The sequence below is a fragment of the Lipotes vexillifer genome, unplaced genomic scaffold (assembly GCF_000442215.2).
Source record: "Lipotes vexillifer unplaced genomic scaffold, Lipotes_vexillifer_v1.1 scaffold535, whole genome shotgun sequence".
In the NCBI taxonomy this organism is placed as follows: domain Eukaryota; kingdom Metazoa; phylum Chordata; class Mammalia; order Artiodactyla; family Lipotidae; genus Lipotes; species Lipotes vexillifer.
In genome coordinates, this window is record NW_006792756.1 from 1158564 (window position 1) to 1179001 (window position 20438).

Here is a 20438-nt window from a genome sequence, read left to right on the forward strand (position 1 = left end):
GGAAATTACCGAAATCTGAGCATCCTCTTTTGAGGCCCTTATTTCCCCAGGCCACAACCCACCGTGTTTAATTACACTGCAGGGTCAACGTTCCCCCCTCTGGAGCAAGGAAGTCCCACCTGTTCAATGATGCTGTTAGGAATCGAAGTCAGAATCGTTTGTGCTTGATCAGTAACATATACTGTTCCAAGAATTTTAGTGCTTTGGAATCAGAAGGGCTTTTGTTGCTGTTATTGTTGTTTTAACTTTTTTTAAACCATATACACTTTTCTACAAGAAGAATTACAAAAGGGGGGTTAGCAATCTTCTTTCTACTCCATCTCGTATAACCACTTCCTGAATTTCACCTTTTAACAGAGAAAGTTCACCACCTTTTGCAGCTCACACACAAAAACTAACCTACCTTTGCATAAAGATTATAAGTAAATATAACAGAAGAATCATATTTACAGGGATAAACCATAGTGGGTAGTTGATTTATAGTCAGGGGTGCCCATTAGAATCTGGGACTTTTGTTCAGGTCCACATGTCTGGGCCCTTCCTTGAAGAGGCCAGTTCTGGAAGTCTGTGGCGTAACTGGCTGTGGGTCAGCCCCCGCAGGTGACCATGGGGTGCCCTAAATTGAGAACTGCTGGTCTGGACCAACCTTTTTGTGTTATAGAGAAGAAAAACGAGAGCCAGAGAAATTAGATGTCTGGTCCACGTCTGTCAGCCAGTGGTTACTGCGAGGCACCTGCTTCCTGGGCCAGCACCTTACACAGTAAAATATGCTGCCAGGATTGCCTGCAAAGATAATTCAGGTAAAGTGCTAAAGACTTAGACAATCCTCACACCCACCAGTCTCACCTAATAGGCTTAGTGAACTGGGTTGAGCGCAGGAGCCACAAAGTGGATTTTGTAAGAACAGGAGAACCAACTGGCAGGACCTTTACCTGTTCCCCAGAGCGCCATTCCTATTAGATGCTGAGATGATTTTCTGCTCCTTTTCCTTTTGGTCATTTATGGGGAAATAAGGCATGGGTTGTGGGGAAGAGAAGGCGTCTTTCATTGTCCTTACTAATTGATATTTAAATGTTTGCATAATGAATGACTTGTTCTCTCCAGCTCTGCCCTTAATGAGTTAGTGTCTATGAACCAGCACCCTTGATAATGACATTTCTCTTGCTTTCGCCTATCACCGCCCTCCACAAAATATTTCAAATATCGATTTTCACTTCAGAATAGAAGCCCCCCGCCCATGAATTTTAAAACCAGGGTATAAAGAACGTGAATCTGCATTTGTTTGACAGTGCAATCGTGTAATTAGAGTTTTTCCTCTTGACTAGATACAGTGAAAGGGGCGTAATTCAATTTTTATAGACTAGCCAATTTCTGCCCCTAGCAAAATATAGCTCTGCCACTGAGCAAAATGTTACAGGTTCTCCTAAACCTTATTTAAAAGTTAAATGCAGTATATTGCGAGAAAGTTTGTGGTCTGAATCAGTAAGCTAATCGATCTCTTCACCCATCCTTTGCAACAGGCATTAATCTATTTGTTTTGCAGTACACGAGTTCACTGATTTATATGCCATGTTGCATCTACCTTATGGCTGTATAAGTAATGGCTATTTTCCTTTTGGGTTAGTTAGTTGCTCATTAAGTTGGGCAGGGATGGCTCGATGCCTTGGACAGGTTAATTTTATGCCTTATTTTCCCATGAGCTATCGAAAAATAAGGGGATAGCAAGAGAGGACCTGGGGTCTCTAATCAGTCACCCACTCTTAGCAGAAAGCAGTGGAAGGCTAACCACGGCCTATGTTCTCTCAAGGCTGTGCTCTGCTTAGTTTCACCAAGATTTACAATAACAGGCTGTAGTTTGTCTTTGGGGTGATCCTGGCAGGAAGAAGGGCCAATTTTGCTTATCAGTATTATATCAGGGTCCCTTTATACCCGGATTCTTTAAAGCGCACACATATGCACACACGTGGCATATATATGTATGAGCGTATATTTTTAAATTTTGCCTATATCAGTTTACACACACACAAACATACTTCTTGTGAGAAAAGAAGTGAAAATATTGCATCCTCCTTTTTTGTAGCTGTTCAGATCGTACAAAGACGTTTTCTAACTTCTTTTCCCCAGAACATCTTTCTTCAGAGCACCAGTGATGTTTGTTAATCTTCTAGTGCCCTTTATCTGCTCCATATCTTCTCTTACCTCTTCTCTCCTGTCATCTCCCTTTTGAATATCCTACCTGTAGCCCTTACTTTCTCATTCTCAAATCCATTTTGCATCACTGAGATGGGCTATGGATTCCACTCTAAGAATAAAGAACAAAAATGAAAAAAAAATCACCGTATTTTAACTTTGCCAAGGAGACTGCAACAGATTTAAAAACTTTAAAATAAAAAAGATTCAGGTGTCAAGAAAGATATTCTCATATATTAATACCGGCCCTGCTTAAAAAGGTTTCCATGCCAACTTCAATAATGTTATGAATTACACGGGGAAAGATTCTGTGCGATGAATGTCAATATCACTACCTCCTTTCCAGTGGGACCCTGAAAGAACACCTTTCTCTCCAGAGCGAGACATTTTGCCAATCCGATCGTTCACTTAGTTCTCAAGTTGCATCCATCTTTTTCATGTGGCAGGCATAGCCGACTTCTGAGGAGGTCTTCAGAGGGTGAATATCAAATGTCATTTGTTCCTCGGACTCTCCAGTACGTAAAGTATTTGTTTATGTTAACTTTCCAGCTGAACAAGCAGCCAGGGCTGACCTCCCATCTCCAGAGATGAAACGTTTGAAGATTGATCCAGCTTCTCCTGTAACACTAATTCCTCCCACTGTGATTTCATGAAAGCTTCCATCATTGATGGTTTTCCTAATGAGTTTAAACAGAGAGGCTTCAAAGCTGGGTTTTTTCTCCCAAGTGAAAAATGAAACGAACTATGAAAACAAAACACACCGTTTCCTTTTGAACTTTGAAAAGGAAATCTGCTTCCCTTACATATTCCTGAAATAAAAAGGTCTGAATATACAGCCTGCTTTCTGTCTCTCCCTCTCCCCTTCCTGCCTTCTTTCCTTCTTGCCTACCTTCCTCTTTCCCTCCCTTTCTCTTTCTTTTTTTCTCTGATTGACTGACTTAGGTTCTCATGCCCAAACCTGGGAAAGGTTTATTATCGCACTGTGCAGTAGTAGCCCACACCCTAACCCCTGTTGTCAGCAGTTGAATGGAAAGGGTATCCATCACCTTTAGGGAGCAAAGAGCCATGCTCCAGGTTTCCCAGGCTTGGTAACTTTGAAGAGGTTACTTAACATCCCAGGGGCTTAGCTTCCTCTGCTGTAATATGTAGAAACAGGCCACCTGTCTTCTTATGAGATACAGCAAGGCAGTGAGGAATGCTGTCAGTATAACCACCTTAAGGCACCAGTACTAAAGGTGGAAACCTGCCGGAATGCTCACCAGGAGTTGCTTCGGTCACTCTCCATAGCTGCCTCTGAAGGCTGGCCCAGACACCTGAGCCTAAGTTACTTTACATATTACTTCCTCATTTCTCAGACTGAAGGAGTCCTTGCATGTAACCTTTCATTCCTTATAATAGGGTCCTTATACTTAGCCTGGAAGGTTCACAGTGAGATAATATATTCACTTGATGGTTGGTGAATCTGAGATGCAGAGAGATTTAGCAATTTGCTCAGGGCCACGCAGCCAGTGGGAGTGGAATTCAAGTCCTTTTTTCTTCCCCAGGATTTTTTCGATCACTCTAATACCATTTCTTTTCTGTATTTTAATTACAACTTTTTTGATATAATTTACGTACCATACAGTGCATCCTTTTAGAGCGTATAATTGATTTGTTTTTAGTATATTCACAGAGTTGTGAATATAATCTAATTCCAGCTATATATCTAATTCCAGAACATTTTCATCACCCCAAAAAGAAACCCTGTAACCGTTAGCTGTCACTAATCTGGGAACCACTAATCTACTTTCTGTCCCTATGGATTTGCCTATCCTGGACATTTCCTGTAAATGGAATCACAGAAAATGTGATTTTTCGTGACTGGCTTCTCTCGCTTAGGATAATGTTTTCAACGTGCACCTGTTTCACATCCCATTTTGAAGTGCACCTTTCCTCTTGCTTGTGCAGGGGTCTGAAGGGGAAACTCAGGCTTGGCAAGTCCCTCAATTAGAGTGGGGTGGGATGACATGAGGTAGGAGAGGGCATGGCTGTGAACCTGAAACTCCAGGGGCTAATTAGCCAGTTTGCCGAGTTGAACTAAAAACCTGTGCCAAGAGTAAGCTGTCCCAGGGAGCCGTGGGGCAAAGGACCCAGCACTGGGCTTCCCATCCATCACCTCCCTATCCATTGCCATCTGTTAATCTGCTTTTCCCTGAGGGGACCTTGAATTAGTTTGTTAGCCACAAGAATCCTCAGTTATCTTGGGTGGGCTATTCCTGATGCCAGAAGCTCTTATCAGTGATCCCAGCTGCCCATCCCAACATCTGGCCTCACCCACAGACCGTAGCCCTCAAGCATCCTGCACCTCTTAGGCTAGACGAGAACTTCATTTATAATTTCACAGATGAGAAGACTGTAGTTTTCTTTCCTGAGGGCTTAAGCATCTTGATGAGTCCATTTCCCTCTCTTCCCTTGAGAAGGCTTGAGGGTTGAGCAGGTTGAGAAGTATTCTGGGGAGAGATTGTAGTTAAGGGGTAACCATGTGCAAATCTAGCCTTTTTCTCCCAAACCAAGTCACTGATTAGAGTCTTTATGTAGGCACAGCTGTTCACTCCTTCAGAAGGTATAAGTTTCTTTTCTTTCCCTCTCAAAGACTAAGCTTAATTCTTCTTTGCCTTGTGGTGCAAGTGATTGTATTTTGGGGGAAGAGAATTGCTGGTAGAGGACAATGTTTCCTCCCCTGGGCATTCCACAAAAGGCCATATCTATAACGTAGGAGCTTCAATCAAACTTGTGATGAATCATCCTGTGAATAAACAAAAGAATTGTGATATATGTCACTAATTCCTTCTATCCATGGTAAACTTTGGGCTGTGGCTATATTGTGATTCAGGAACCGTTTTCACCAGCCAAAACTATACCACATGTTCCCTTATTAATAAATTACTTCCAACCTTCTGATTGCCTTCAACAGTCCAAAGCAAAGCAGCAGATGAACTGAATTAAGTGCTTTCGATAAGGTGAAACCATAAAAAGTTTGTAATAAATTGCTTTTTTTTTTCAACAATGCATTTAAATAGAATAAAGCAGGGACAGTTCTCAATGCTGATTCCCAGCTTTCTGACTTTGCAATAAACCAGGAGAGGGATCCAGATGCAAAAGTGATTGAAGTGTTGCATTATTCTAAGGAAGTTGTGATGCTTGGTCCAGGGCATTTCATTTCTCACTGGACATGGACAATAGCTTTTGATGTTTTTCTATTTCTTGGACATGTCGGTGAGAGCGGAGAGGCTCTCAGCCCTCCGCCCGCCGTGGTCCAGCGTGCTGTACTTGCTGTGAATATGAATGTGCAGAGCAGCTTCAGATGCCCTGCACTGAGGCTGCTTCAAACAGCACCCAAAGTGATGCTGGGTGATGGGTTTTGTGCACTGTTTCGTTGTTGCTTATGCAAAATCTGGCAAAACACTCAGGTCTCCGGTAACTTCAGAGATAACAAGAGGCTAGGCAGGTTGATGAGTTCTCCACCCAGTGAGGACATCCAAATGGATCTCGGCTTCAAAGCCAGCCGCGAGGTAATCTTTCGAGAATTTCCCTGGCTTCCGAGAGAAAGGCCGCGAGTGGGTGGGACCGCACCTGGAGAGGGAAGAGTTCGCTGACTTTCTTTAGAGAGGCCAAACATCATTCTACTCAACCTGTCACTGGCTGTTGGAAGGGAAAAAAAAAGAAAGCAGGTCAGAAGCAGTTCTACATAAGAGTGGGTTAGGATCCAGAGAGGCTGACCATCCGTGTAAAACCTGGGTCCGTGTGTAAAAGCCAACCGGGGGCCCTGCTTACCGGTGCTTCTGGAATTGACCTTCCCTGGTGTCGGTGATGACAGGAGAATGACAGAGGGATGCTCTGACAATTTTATTTTTGTTCAGTGTTCTCCAGCCAGCAGTTCGCCTGGCGCAGGATCCTTTAGTATTTTAGAGCATCTTTTCCTAATCGAATTGAATTGTAGCTTCATTCACTAGTGTCCATTCCCGGTGTTCATTTCTGTGCCCAGGGCTCCTGAAAGCCCACTGTGCCTGCCTCCCTCTTCCTTTGTCTCTCTCGGTCTCTCGCTGTTTCTCTGTTTCTCCCCCTCCTTCCCTATCTCTCTTTCACACACATATACTTACAGTCACTCACTGCTATGCAGATATCCCATAAATATTTGCTGAATGAGTATGCTTGAAAAATCAGGTTTCAAGCTAAAATAAATAGGTTTATCTGTTGGTATTTTTAAAATATTATATCGAAAATGAGGGCGCTTAAATCTCTATCATAAGAGGAAACAAAGAACAAAGATAAGTTGAACATACTTTTTGCTTTTTCGTTAAACTGGAAAGAGTCTACTAATGCCTGTTAATGTCATCTAAGGAACAACTCTGAAGTGTAATCCACCCCAGTTTTTCTAGTAGGTCAGCTTTTAAGGATGTGCTTTGAATAGGAGTGTTTTCTGGAAACACACGCACACCCTACTTCTGCAACATTCCACTAACTTGGTAGTCAAGCTGAGAACAGGTCACCACCCAGCCAGTTCTATCAGCTGGAGGTTTAAGTATTTGGAACTCTGTTACATTGAGATCTGCCTTTGTCATGAACTCCCTTAGGAAGAAAACCAATCCCTCCATATGCAGCCATATTCCCCCAACAAATCTCTGTTCCCTCTCCCCAGGCCTCTCCCACACAGGAGATGCAAGTTTAAAATACAAATGGATAGGTCCCACGAGACAGAGGCAATCCAGACTTTCAGCTGGGGGATGTACTTCTAAACCATTTGGTTTCGGAAAATGAAACCACAGAGAGAAGCAGAAAAAAAAAAGGCTATGTTTTATGTTTTTGTTCTCCAATGGTCTGTCTTGCACTTGACACTGTTTCACTAGGCTCTAAGAATCCAACTAATTGCTTGTATTCTTGCCCTGCTTATTGAATATCATTAATATCTTTGTCATAAAACCTGGATGTCATTCTTATGTTGAAGCTCAAAGAAGTTCTGGCTGCAGTAGCTTCAGGCATCAAGAAGCATTTAGGTCTATTCCCCTCATTGGTTTATGGGACATAGTTTCAAAAGAGAAGCAGCCATTGCTGCTGCCAGCTTCCTTTATGTTCTTACCTCCACTCTGGACCTCACTTTCTGTATCACTTAAGAATGTCTTTAGTGGCAAGTAGTGGAGACTTGAGTCTTAAAGGCCTGTATTGTACCTAACAAGATGATCCAGAAGGATGTCCTGGGGTTGCTTCCACAACTCAGTGATGTCATCGAAGACCCAGGTTTTCTCCATTTTCCTACTCATTTTCCTAAGCATTGGCTTTTTGTCCTGAGGCCAATTGCCTCTTGGTCACAAGGTGGCTACTTATATTCAATTAAAGGGAAGGGATAGCACCAAGGAGCTTTTCTCTCCAGCTTTTCTTTTTAACAAGAAAACAAAATCTCTCCCAGAGTCCCCCCCAAGAGACTTCTCCTTAGCTTTCATTGATCAGAATGTTGTCTCATGGCCACTGTTTGCTGTAAGGAAGAAAGCAGAGGATGGCTATCGGGTGGCCAAATGTCAGTGTCTGCCAGATCACCTTTTGAGAAATCCTTGCACAAAACTGGAAAGAATCAAGCATAGTGCTTCCGGGCCCCCTGGAGAAATAACAGGGATGGCTTCCTCGCCCGAACATCACCCGCTCTTTTGCGTAAAACAAACACTGAAATGCATCGTCAGAGGACCTCCATCATGAATCACTGTCACATTTTTCTCTTTTGGCTGTGCCGTGGGGCACGCAGGATCTTAGTTCCCAGACCAGGGATCGAACCTGTGACCCCTGCGTTGGAAGCGCGGAGTCCTAACCACTGGACCACAGGGAATTTCCCACCTGTCACATTTTGGAAAGGGAAAGAAGTACATACGCTAGCAAGTGATGTCCCGACGTTTAGTTCAAGATGTATGTGACATTTCAGAATTTTGGTTCACTGAATGATGAGCTGTAAGAGTATAACTAAATTTTAGTGTGAGGATATTTTCTACAGGAGAGAATGATGTGTTCGTGGCGACGAATACAAGGGTGCCTTGAGTTAAATGATTCGATGTTCTCCGCTCATCCCATCTGGAGCCATTATGCCACCGAGGACTCTGTTGTCCCTAATTTGGGTAAATTTGTGTGCAAGAAACTGATTATTCATCTTTGGGCCCCGTGATGTTAACTTTGCCATTTTGGAACAATAATCAGAAGGCCCTCAAGGTTAAAAATGCAAGAGCACGGTTTCAAAAATCACTGAAGGGCACTGTTAATAGTGAGATAATAAGTCATAAATATCTGTTCCCTCAGTCCCCCACGGCAAACTGGGGAACAAAGACACCAGCTGAGGAAAAGCAAGTGTCTGTGCAGAAAGCTTCCTGGCTCAGAAAGTTATAAATGAGCAGAGAAGTCCACATCTAATGTGAAACTCAAGTATAACTAACAGTTGGCATCGTACATTATGGGTGGGTTGTTTGCTTGCTATAATTAAGGTGGCGTCAGTGGTTAACAGCCTTGAAAATTAAACTCAACCACAAAAACTTTTGAAAGGGGTAATCAAAGCCTTCTGAATAATGAAGTTAACACCTCCCTGCTATGAGGAAAGAGAATGTTCTTGAGGTATCTCGTTTCATGTCTGTGTTCTTGATGCTGTGGCCGTTGTTTGAACAGACACGTTTGTTTTTACCCGTAGGGGTCAGTGGGGTGCCTTTGCGTTACCCTGAGTTTCTGGTTCCACCAAACTAGGCCAGGCTGGGCGGACGGCTTAGCATCAGTACGCATGTGCAGTGCAGACCCTGGCGCCTCCCTTGTTATTTGGCCCTTTAAAAACATGTCAGCATTCTTGTTTCCTTCCTGTGGCCACCTGCAGCTCCAGTGGATGGGGCATCTTTGGCTTTTAAAATATTCACATCCACGGCAAAGGAGAAGTACTTAGGAGCCAGAACACAGAGTTGTCCAGGAAAAAACTACCTCCAGGTTTTCTCCTCCTTTTACGTCTGATGAATGGTGCCCATCGTGGCAGTAACGAGGCACAAGTGCGTATAGATCAGCTTCTTCCCGAAATGTCCTCATTAGAATGCACAAATTGAAGATTTTTTTCCTCCCCGTTTCTTGCAAAACTCACTGAAAATGCATATAGTTCATTCCAGTTACCCATTTCCAAGCATTTTTCCTTGAGGAGCTGTTCCTAGTCCTGCATGGAATAGTTACTGTAGTGTAGTCATAACTCCGGTGCAGTAAGTGTTGGTGATTTTTCGAGTAGAGGAAGATTAGCCTTACTCCCAGAGGGGCATTCACACAAGTAGCAGTTTGCCATCGAAGTTCGACTTTAGAACTAAATTATACAACATGGGGTGAAAAGTAATGGACTATTAAAAGCTCTCTTTAGGGCTTCCCTGGTGGCGCAGTGGTTGAGAATCCGCCTGCCGATGCAGGGGACACGGGTTCGAGCCCTGGTCTGGGAAGATCCCACGTGCCGCGGAGCGGCTGGGCCCGTGAGCCACAACTACTGAGCCTGCGTGTCTGGAGCCTGTGCTCCGCAGCAAGAGAGGCCGCGACAGTGAGAGGCCCGCGCACAGCGATGAAGAGTGGCCCCCGCTTGCCGCAACTAGAGAAAGCCCTCGCACAGAAACGAAGAGCCATACACAGCCATAAATAAATAAATAAATAAAATTAGGAAAAAAAAAAACTCTCTTTAGGAATTTCCATCTGTGTGCCAGCAAAGAGAGCAGAGAAAAAGATTACATGCATGATGGTCCATAAGGAAGACAGGGTGCATGCTTTATGTTTCTGTTTTAATTGACCGTTGGGGCAGAGACTAAGGTGAGAAAACTAGGAAAATAACTTACATGTTTAAAAAGCATATGCTTATAGCAAGTAGGTCATGGTAGAACTGTAGTCCCACAGTCTCTGGGGCGGCCCAAGGTTGCATGTATATCTGCGTTTGGGGGAAGGGGTGCACAATACTCCAGGCCCTCCTCCTGCCCGGATTCAGCTCAACCCACTGAGCAAAAACAATGTTAAGGGCTTCCCTGGTGGCGCAGTGGTTGAGAGTCCGCCTGCCAATGCAGGGGACATGGGTTCGAGCCCTGGTCTGGGGAGATCCCACATGCCGCGGAGCAACTAGGCCCGTGAGCCACAATTACTGAGCCTGCGAGCCTGGAGCCTGGAGCCTGTGCTCCGCAACAAGAGAGGCCGCGATAGCGAGAGGCCCGCGCACCGCGATGAAGAGTGGCCCCCGCTTGCCGCAACTAGAGAAAGCCCTCGCACAGAAACGAAGACCCAACACAGCCAAAAATTAATTAATTAATTAATTAACTCCTACCCCCAACATCTTTAAAAAAAAAAAAAATGTCAAATGGTTTTTGTTTCTGATTCTCCAAGTCCAGAGGCTATTGGAGCAGAAGATTAGTTGGAAAATGCTTCCCAATCCCACAGACGATCGCTATAGAGTTAAGTTCTAGGACACTGTGCAAACTGGGTCAAATAGGACCTGGTGGGGTTTAGAGGGTACCCAGTGGTTATCAGCCTTCTTTCTTACCCAGGTTCTGAGCAAATTGAGAAATAAAACAAGGAACAAGACAGATGAGGCCCAAAAGATCACCATTGTTACTAAGAAAGACTAGGTTGGAGGGAATAGCTTTGGGGTGAAAGTCAAACAGTTTTCCAAATTAGCATCTTCAAATTAGCTGGTTTACCCAGTCCAAACAAAGCCAGAGAAGGACGTTTCTTGCCGCGGGGAGCAGGGCAGACCACCTGTTTGCTATGAGCCACTCACTGCCAAGAAAGATAAGGAAAGGGATGAACAGCATGTGCCCTGTTTAGTCTTAAATTTACCAATCAGATATGTCACTCCACCTCCCTTGGGGAAGAGGGAATAGAGGTCTAGAGAGGCCAGGAGTTACGCTAATTGAGGGAACATTGGAAGAGGGGGAAAACCATTCCCCCAGTAATCTTCCCTCAAGCCCATCACACTGAAAAATAGTCATTTCCAGAGCCCCAGAGGCCTTTGAGGCACGAAGGAAGTAATTAAATAGCACAGATGTTTGGGGCTACCATCTGTCACCTATACAGACATACATACGTTATCGGTCATCAGCATGTGCGGTGGTCAGTCACGTTTCACTGAAGCATTTTTTTGGGTAGAACATAGAAAAATGATATAGACTTGTCCCTCACCCAATACCAGCGTCTTTTATGAAAATTTTTTATTTTGAAATAATTTGAGACTTGCAGAAAAGCTGCCAAAATAGTAGAGAGTTTCCGTGTACCCTTCACCCAGCTTCTGCTTATGTTAATAACTAGCATCACTGTAGTACAATGATCAAAACTAAGAAATTAACATTGGTGCCATACTGTTAATTCAACCATGGTTTGTATTTGGATTTCACACGTTTTTCCTTTTTCTATTCCCGGATCCTCTCCAGGATCCTACGTTGCATTTCATGGTCATGTCTCCTCCTCTAATCTCAGTTACCAGTTCCTCACTCTTTTCTTGCCTTTTGTGATCTTAACACTTTTCATTTTTATTGAAGTATAGTTGATTTACAATATTGTGTTAGTTTCAGGTGTACAGCCAAGTGATTCCATTATATATATATATATATATATGTATGTATGTATAATCTGTATTCTTTTTTTCAATTCTTTTCCATTATACTTTATTACAGGATATTGAATATAGTTCCCTGTGCTATGCAGTAAATCCTTGTTGTTTATATATAGTAAATGTGCATTTGTTAATCCCACGCTCACAATTTATCCCTCTTCCCTTCCCCTTTGGTAACCATAACTTTGTTTTCTGTGCCTGTGAGTCTGTTTCTGTTTTGTAAATAAGTTCACTGGTACTGTTTTTTAGATTCCATGTATAAGTGATATCATATGATACTTATCTTTCTCTGACTTACTTCATGTAGTATGATAATCTCTAGGTCCATCCATGCAAATAATAAATAATGCAAATGGCATTATTTCATTCTTTTTAATGGCTGTGTAATATTCCATCATGTATATGTATAGATATACATATACACACACACATATATACACATATATACATATATATACCACATCTTCTCTTTTTTTTTTACATATATCTACATTTTTAATATTCTTTTTCATGGTTTATCATAGGATATTGAATATAGTTCCCAGTGCTATACAGTAGGACCTTGTTGTTTATCCATTCTATATATAATAGTTTGCATCTGCTCATCCCAACCCTTTCCCCTTTGGCAACCACAAATCTGTTCTCTGTGTCCGTGTTTCTGTTTCATAGATAGGTTCATTTGTGTCATATTTTAGATTCCACATATAAGTGATATCATATGGTATTTGTCTTTCTCTTTCTGACTTACTTAGTATGATAATCTCTAGTTGCATCCATGTTGCTGCAAATGGCATTATTTCGTTCCTTTTTTATGGCTGAGTAGTATTCCATTGTGTATATATACCACATCTTTATCCTTTCCTCTGTCCATGGACATTTGGGTTGTTTCCATGTCTTGGCTATTGCGAATAGTGCTGCTGTGAACATAGGGGTTCATGTATCTTTTTGAATTATAGTTTTATCTGGATATATGCCCAGGAGTGGGATTGATGGGTCATATGGCAATTCTATTTTTAGTTTTCTGAGGAACCTCCATACCTTTTCCCACAGTGGCTGCACCAACTTACATTCCCACCAACAGTGTAGGAGAGTGCCCTTCTCTCCACACCTTCTCCAGCATTTGTTGTTGGTAGACTTTTTAATGATGGCCATTCTGACTGGTGTGAGGTGGTACCTCACTGTAGTTCTGATTTGCAGTTCTCTCATAATTAGCAACGTTGAGCATCTTTTCCTATTCCTAATGGTGCCTATTCACCATCTATATTTCTTCTTTGGAGAAATGTCTTTTTAGGCCTTCTGCTCATTTTTCAGTTGGGTTGTTGTTGTTGAGTTGTATGAGGTGTTTGAACATTTTGGAAATTAAGCCCTTGTCAGTCACATCATTTGCAAATATTTTCTCCCATTCTGTAGGTTGTCTTTTCTTTCTGTTTATGGTTTCTTCTGCTGTGCAACAGCCTGTAATTTTGATAAGGTCCCATTTGTTTATTTTTGTTTTTATTTCTATTGCTTTGGGAGACTGACCTAAGAAAACATTGGTACAATTGGTACAAATCAGAGAATGTTTTGCCTGTGATCTCGTCTAGGAGTTTTATGGTGTCATGTCTTATGTTTAAGTCTTTAAGCCATTTTGAGTTTATTTTTCCGTATGGTGAGAGGGTGTGTTCTAACTCCACTGATTTACATGCGGCCATCCAACTTTCCTAACATCACTTGCTGAAGAGACTAGCTTTTTCCCAATGTGTATTCTGGCCTCCTTTGTTGAAGATTAATTGACTGTAGCTGTGTGGGTTTATTTCTGGGCTCTCTATTCTGTTCCATTGATCCATATGTCTGTTTTTGTGCCAGTACCATGCTGTTTTGATTACCGTAGCTTTGTAGTATTGTCTGAAGTCTGGGAGGGTTATTCCTCCTGCTTTGTTCCTTTTCTTCAGAATTGCTTTGGCAATTCTGGGTCTTTTGTGGTTCCATATGATTTTTAGGATTATCTGTTCTAGTTCTGTAAAAAATGTCATGGGTAATTTGGTAGGGATTGCATTAAATCTGTAGATTGCTTTCCGTAGTATGGCCATTTTAACAATATTCTTCAAATCCAAGAGCATGGGATATCTTTCCATTTCATTGAATCATCTTCAGTTTCCTTTGTTAATGGTTTACAGTTCTCAGCGTATAAGTCTTTCACCTCCTTGGTCAGGTTTATTCCTAAGTATTTTGTTTTTAGGGGTGCAATTTTAAAAGGTTTTTTTTTTTTTTTTACATTCCCTTTCTGATATTTCATTGTTGTTGTAAAGAAATGCAACCAATTTCTGTATGTTAAGCTTATATCCTGCTACCTTGCTGAATTCGTTTATCAATTCTAGTAGTTTCTGTGTGGAGTCTTTTAGGCTTTCATATCATCTGATAAGGTATCATATCGTCTGCATATTATGACAATTTTACCTCTTCCCTTCCAATTTGGATACTTCTTATTTCTTTTTCTTGTCTGATTGCTGTGGCTAGGACTTCCAATACTATGTTTTTTTTTTGTTTTTTGTTTTTTTCTTTTTTTGCGGTACGCGGGCCTCTCACTGTTGTGGCCTCTCCCATTGCGGAGTACAGGCTCCGGACGCGCAGGCTCAGCGGCCATGGCTCACGGGCCCAGCCGCTCCGCGGCATGTGGGATCTTCCCGGACCGGGGCAAGAACCCGTGTCCCCTGCATCGGCAGGCGGATTCTTAACCACTACACCACCAGGGAAGCCCACCAATACTATGTTGAATGGAAGGGATGAGAGTGGTCATCCTTGTCTTGTTCCAGATTTAATTTAATTAATTAATTTACTTATTTATTTATTTATTGGCCATGCCACTTGCAGGATCTTAGTCCCCCAATCAGGGATTGAACCCATGCCCCCTGCAGTGGAAGCATGGAGTCTTAACCACTGGATTACCAGGGAAGGCCCTTGTTCCAGATTTTAGCAGGAAGGCTTTCAGCTTTTCACCATTGTGTATTATACTGATTGTGGGTTTGTCATAAATAGCTTCTATTATACTGAGATATGTTCCCTCTATACCCACTTTGGTAAGAGGTTTTATCATGAATGGATGTTGAATTTTGTCAAATGCTTTCTCTGCATCTGTTGAGATGATCATGTGGTTTTTGTCGTTTGTTTATGTGGTGTATCACATCGACTTCCATATGTTGAACTATCGTTGTGAACTTGAGATAAATCTCACTTGGTCGTGGTGTGTGACCTTTTTGATGTGTCATTGGATTCAGTTTGCTAATATTTTGTTGAGGATTTTTTGCATCTAAATTCATCAAAGATGTTGGCCTGTAATTTTCCGTTTTGGTGGTGTCTCTGTCTGGTGTTGGTATCAGGGTGATGGTGGCCTTGTAGAATGAGCTGCGGGAGTGTTCCTTCCTCTGCACTTTTTTGGAAGAGTTTCAGAAGGATAGGTCTTAACTCTTCTCTAAATGTTTGATAGTTGAGATTTCTCCTTTTTCATTTCTTATTTTATTTATTTGGGTTCTCTCTCTTTTCTTCTTGGTGAGCCTGGCCAGAGGTTTGTCAGTCTTGTTTATCCTTTCAAAGAACCAGCTCTTGGTTTTATTGATTTTTTTCTGGTTTTTTTTTTTTTCTGGCTGCGTGGTGTGAAATGCAGGATCTTAGTTCCCCAGCCAGAGATTGAACCCGTGCCCCTGCAGTGGAAGCGCAGTCTTCACCACTGGACTGCCAAGGAAGTCCCCTTTAATAAGAACCTGTGTCTCCTGCATCGGCAGGCGGACTCTCAACCACTGCGCTACCGGGGAAGCCCTCTGTTGTTTTTTTAATCTCTTTTATTTATTTTATCTTCAATCTTTATTATTTCCTTCCTTCTGCTGACTTTAGGTTTTGTTTGTTCATCTTTTTCTAATTCTTTTAAGTGGTAGGTTAGGTTGTTTATTTGAGCTTTTTCTTGTTTTTTTGAGGAAGGCCTGTATCTCTATGAATTTCTCTTTAAGAACTGCTTTTGCTGCATCCCATAAATTTTGTATGGTTGTGTTTTCATTGTCATTTGTCTCAAGGTATTTTCTAATTTCCTCTTTGATTTCATCATTGGCCCATTGGTTTTTTAGTAGCGTGTTGTTTAGTCTCCATGTAATCAGTTTCTTCTCATTTCTTTTTCTGTGGTTGATTTCTAGTTTCATGCTGTTGTGGTCAGAAAAGATACTTGAGATAATTTCCATACTCTTAAATTTATTGAGGCTTGTTTTGTGCCCTAGTATGTATACCACATCTTCTTTATCCATTCATCTGTCAGTGGACATCTAGGTTGCGTCCATGTCTTGGCTATTGTAAATAGTGCCACTATGAACATTGGAGTGCATGTATCTTTTGTGACCTTGACAGTTTTGAAGAGGACTGGCCAGCTTTTTGTACACTGTCCCTCAATTTGAGTTGGTCTGATATTTTCTCATGATCAGATTGAGGGAACAAGAACACTCAGAAGGGACTCCCATCACCTCTCCATGCATCACATCAAGGGGTGTGTGATGTCAACATGTCTTGTTACTGGTGATGTTAAGTTTGATTACTTAATTAGGTGCTATCTGCTGGGTTTCTCCACTGTAAAGTGACTGTTTCTCCCTTTTTATTTAATACATAATTTGAAGGAGATCATTTGAAACTCTACAAATATCCTCTTTTCCCTCAAACTTTGCTCAGTAATTTTAGCATCTACCAGTGGATTTTTCCCTCACCAGTTAGCACTGTGGTGGTATAATCTTAATTTCTGTTTCTCTCTTCCTTCTGCATTTATTACTTGAAATTCTTTTGCAAGGAACAGCTGTCCCTTCTCCTCCAGGTATTTATTTATTCAATTTTATTTATATCAGTATGAACTTATGGATATTCACTTTATTTTATGGGTTCTAATACAGTACTTTTGTTACTTATTGTTCAAACTGCTCCAGCTATCCACTGGGAGGTTGACTTCTGTGTCCTTTAAACATGCCCCATCCTTTTCTGTAAATTGATTGATTGATTGCTGCACTGGGTCTTTGTTGCTGCCTGTGGGCTTTCCCTAGTTTTGGCGAGCCGGGGCTATTCTTTGTTGTGGTGTATGGGCTTCATTGCGGTGGCTTCTCTTGTTGCGGAGCACAGGCTCTATGCACTTGGGCTTCAGTAGTTGTGGCACGTGGGCTCAGTACTTGTGGCTCACGGGCTTTAGAGTGCAGGCTCAGTAGTTGTGACACACGGGCTTAGTTCCTCCGCAGCACGTGGGATCTTCCCAGACCAGGGCTTAAACCCATGTCCCCTGCATTGGCAGGCATATTCTTAAGCACTGTGCCACCAGGGAAGACCCGCCCCATCCTTTTTTGAACACTTCCATATTTTGGGCACCATAAGATAAGATACTCCAGATTCATCTTAATTTTTCCATCTCCCAGCCCTGTCTATCGCTTCTCCATGGTAGCTGTGACTTTTTAGTTTAAAAGAAAAAACCAAAAGCAAAAACAGAAAAACCCTCAAGCCAAGGAAACTGACATTTCTTAGGCACATACTATGGGCTGGCATGGTCATAGGAGCTTTGCATGCATTGTCCTCTTGATCCTCATTCTTAATTTTTTAAACTCTGTTATATAGGTGTAGTTTTCTCCCTATTCAAGAGGATAAACTATGGCTTAGAGAAGTTAAGTGCCTTATTCAATTTTCTCCAGCAAGAATTCTAGTCTAGGTCTGTTGGACTCCCAGGTTCATGTTCTTTCTACTGGGTAAAGAATCATATCAGAAGCAAAATGAAACATAGACTTTATCCACTGTAGCTTCCTCCACCCCATTTCATAGACAAGGAAGTGAGGCCAGTAAATGGGAAGATCAAGTCATCTTCAAGACCCAGAACTTGATGGAAGAAATTAATGGAAGACCCTGATCCTCTGGCACTCAGCTCAGTAGTATTTCTTTACGTTCCAATGAGTATAATTCTTCCCAGATTATTTTCATTGGCAAGATGACCAATTTTTTCAGTTCATTATTGAAACTTCCTTTGCTTAGCTTGTGATCTAATATCATTTCCCATTGTGTTTGCCAGAAACCATGAGTGGGATTTTTGAGCCCAAGTGATCATTTTGATAAGTTAAGAGATAACATGTCAGAGAAAGAACTGAACAATAGCCCCTCACACTACCCAATACCTTGTTTTTATTTATTTATTTATTTATTTATTATTTATTTGGCTGCACCGGGTCTTAGTTGCAGCACACGGGATCTTTGTCGCGACACGCGGAATCTTTAGTTGCGGCCCACGGGAACTTTTTGTTTAGTTGTGGCACGTGGGAACTCTTTTTAGTTGCAGCATGCAAACTCTTAGTTGTGACATGTGGAATCTAATACCCTGACCAGGGATTGAACCTGGGCCCCCTGCACTGGGAGCACAGAGCCTTAGCCCCTTGACCACCAGGGAAGTCCCTACCCAATGCCTCCTTAATAAGTGACATTGCCACTTTAATTCCCAAATTATCTCTTTGGCAATATAAATTCACTTGAAAATGGTATTTTCTGAAAGAAACAAAATTATTAACAGATTTCTTTTCAACTATGATGTTTTTAAGAAGACTTAGAAAACCAGAAAATTCCTGAAAATAAGTACATCTAGAAAAATACAATTAAGCTCAGAGGGGGAACAAGTTACCAGAACAATATGTATACTGTGCTTTAAGAGGCTCCCTCGAAAACAGAAAATAAGAACAATGGAGTCCAAGCAATACTGTGGATCCACCATGGTTAAAACCAGGATAGTACAGAAGATAAGACCTGCTAAAACTAAAGCAGCTTCTTATACAACTGAGGTGGCTTCTGGTTCTGTTGGAGGCACTGAAGAAAGGACCCTGTTGCAGGGTTTGGCTTTAAATATAACAGAACTATAAAATAGCTAACTGCAAATCTTGCTCAACAGACCTGCATCCTGCCCGTGCTGGAAACAGCATTCAGGTAGTGGCTCCAACTTTGCCTTTCTTTTTTATTTTTTAACATCTTTATTGGAGTATAATTGCCTTACATTATTGTGTTAGTTTCTGCTGTATAACAAAGTGAATCAGCTATGCATATACATATATCCCCATATCCCCTCCCTCTTGTGTCTCCCTCACACCCTCCCTATCCCACCCCTCTAGGTGTTCACAAAGCACCACTGATTTCCCTGTGCTATGCAGCTGCTTCCCACTAGCTATCTATTTAAATTTGGGAGTGTATATGTGTCCATGCCACTCTCTCACTTCATCCCAGCTTACCCTTCCCTCTCCCTGTGTCCTCAAGTCTCTTTTCTACATCTGCATCTTTATTCCTGTCCTGCCCCTAGGTTCTTCAGGACCACTTTTTTTGTTTGTTTAGATTCCATATATATGTGTTAGCATACGGTATTTGTTTTTCTCCTTCTGACTTACTTCACTCCGTATGACAGACTCTAGGTCCATCCACCTCACCACAAATAACTCAATTTCCTTGCTTTTTGTGGCCGAGTAATATTCCATTGTATATATATATATATGTGCAACATCTTTATCCATTTGTCTGTCGATGGACACTTAGGTCGTTCCAGGTCCTGGCTATTGTAAATAAAGCTACAATGAACACTGTGGTACTTGACTCTTTTTGAATTATGGTTTTCTCAGGGTATATGCCCAGCAGTGGGACTGCTGGGTCGTATGGTAGTTCTATTTTTAGTTTTTTAACGAACCTCCGTACTGTTCTCCATAGTGGCCGTATCAATTTACATTCCCACCAACAGTGCAAGAGAGTTCCCTTTTCTCCACACCCTCTACAGCATTTATTGTTTGTAGACCTTTTGATGATGGGCATTCTGACTGGTGTGAGGTGATACCCCATTGTAGTTTTGATTTGCATTTCTCTAATGATTAGTGATGTTGGGCATCCTTTCATGTGTTTGTTGGCAATCCGTATGTCATCTTTGGAGAAATGTCTATTTAGGTCTTCTGCCCATTTTTGGATTGGGTTGTTTGTTTTTTTGATATTCAGTTGCATGAGCTGCTTGTATATTTTGGAGATTAATCCTTTGTCAGTTGCTACGTTTGCAAATATTTTCTCCCATTCTGAGGGCTGTCTTCATCTTGTTTATGGTTTCCTTTGCTGTGCAAAAGCTTTTAAGTTTCATTAGGCCCCATTTGTTTATTTTTGTTTTTATTTTCATTTCTCTGGGAGGTGGGTTAAAAAGGATCTTTCTGTGATTTATGTCATAAAGTGTTCTGCCTCTGTTTTCCTTTAAGAGTTTTATAGTGTCTTGCCTTACATTTATGTCTTTAATCCATTTTGAGTTTCTATTTGTGTATAGTGTTAGGGAGTGTTCTAATTTCATTCTTTTACATGTAGCTGTCCAGTTTCCCTAGCACCACTTATTGAAAAGGCTGTCTTTTCTCCATTGTATGTTCTTGCTTCCTTTATCAAAGATAAGGTGATCTCGAAGATGAATGGATAAATAAGATGTGGCACATGTATACAATGGAATATTACTCAGTCATAAAAAGAAACGAAATTGAGTTATTTATAGTGAGGTCGATGGACCTGAAATCTGTCATATGGAATGAAGTAAGTCAGAAAGAGAAAAACAAATACCATATGCTAACACATATATAAGGAATCTAAAAAAAAAAAAAAAAGGTTC

The 20438-nt window shown here is 41.6% G+C and overlaps 1 protein-coding gene and 1 non-coding gene across 2 annotated transcripts in view; one reads left to right on the forward strand and one right to left on the reverse strand.

Annotated features, from left to right (window-relative positions):
- The window catches only part of LYPD1 (LY6/PLAUR domain containing 1), a 53659-nt gene that overhangs the window by 3865 nt on the left and 29356 nt on the right, over positions 1 to 20438 (forward strand). The window lies entirely within an intron of this gene.
- Positions 7971 to 8044, reverse strand: TRNAG-UCC (transfer RNA glycine (anticodon UCC)). Its single transcript has one exon. It is a non-coding gene; the product is annotated as a tRNA-Gly (tRNA).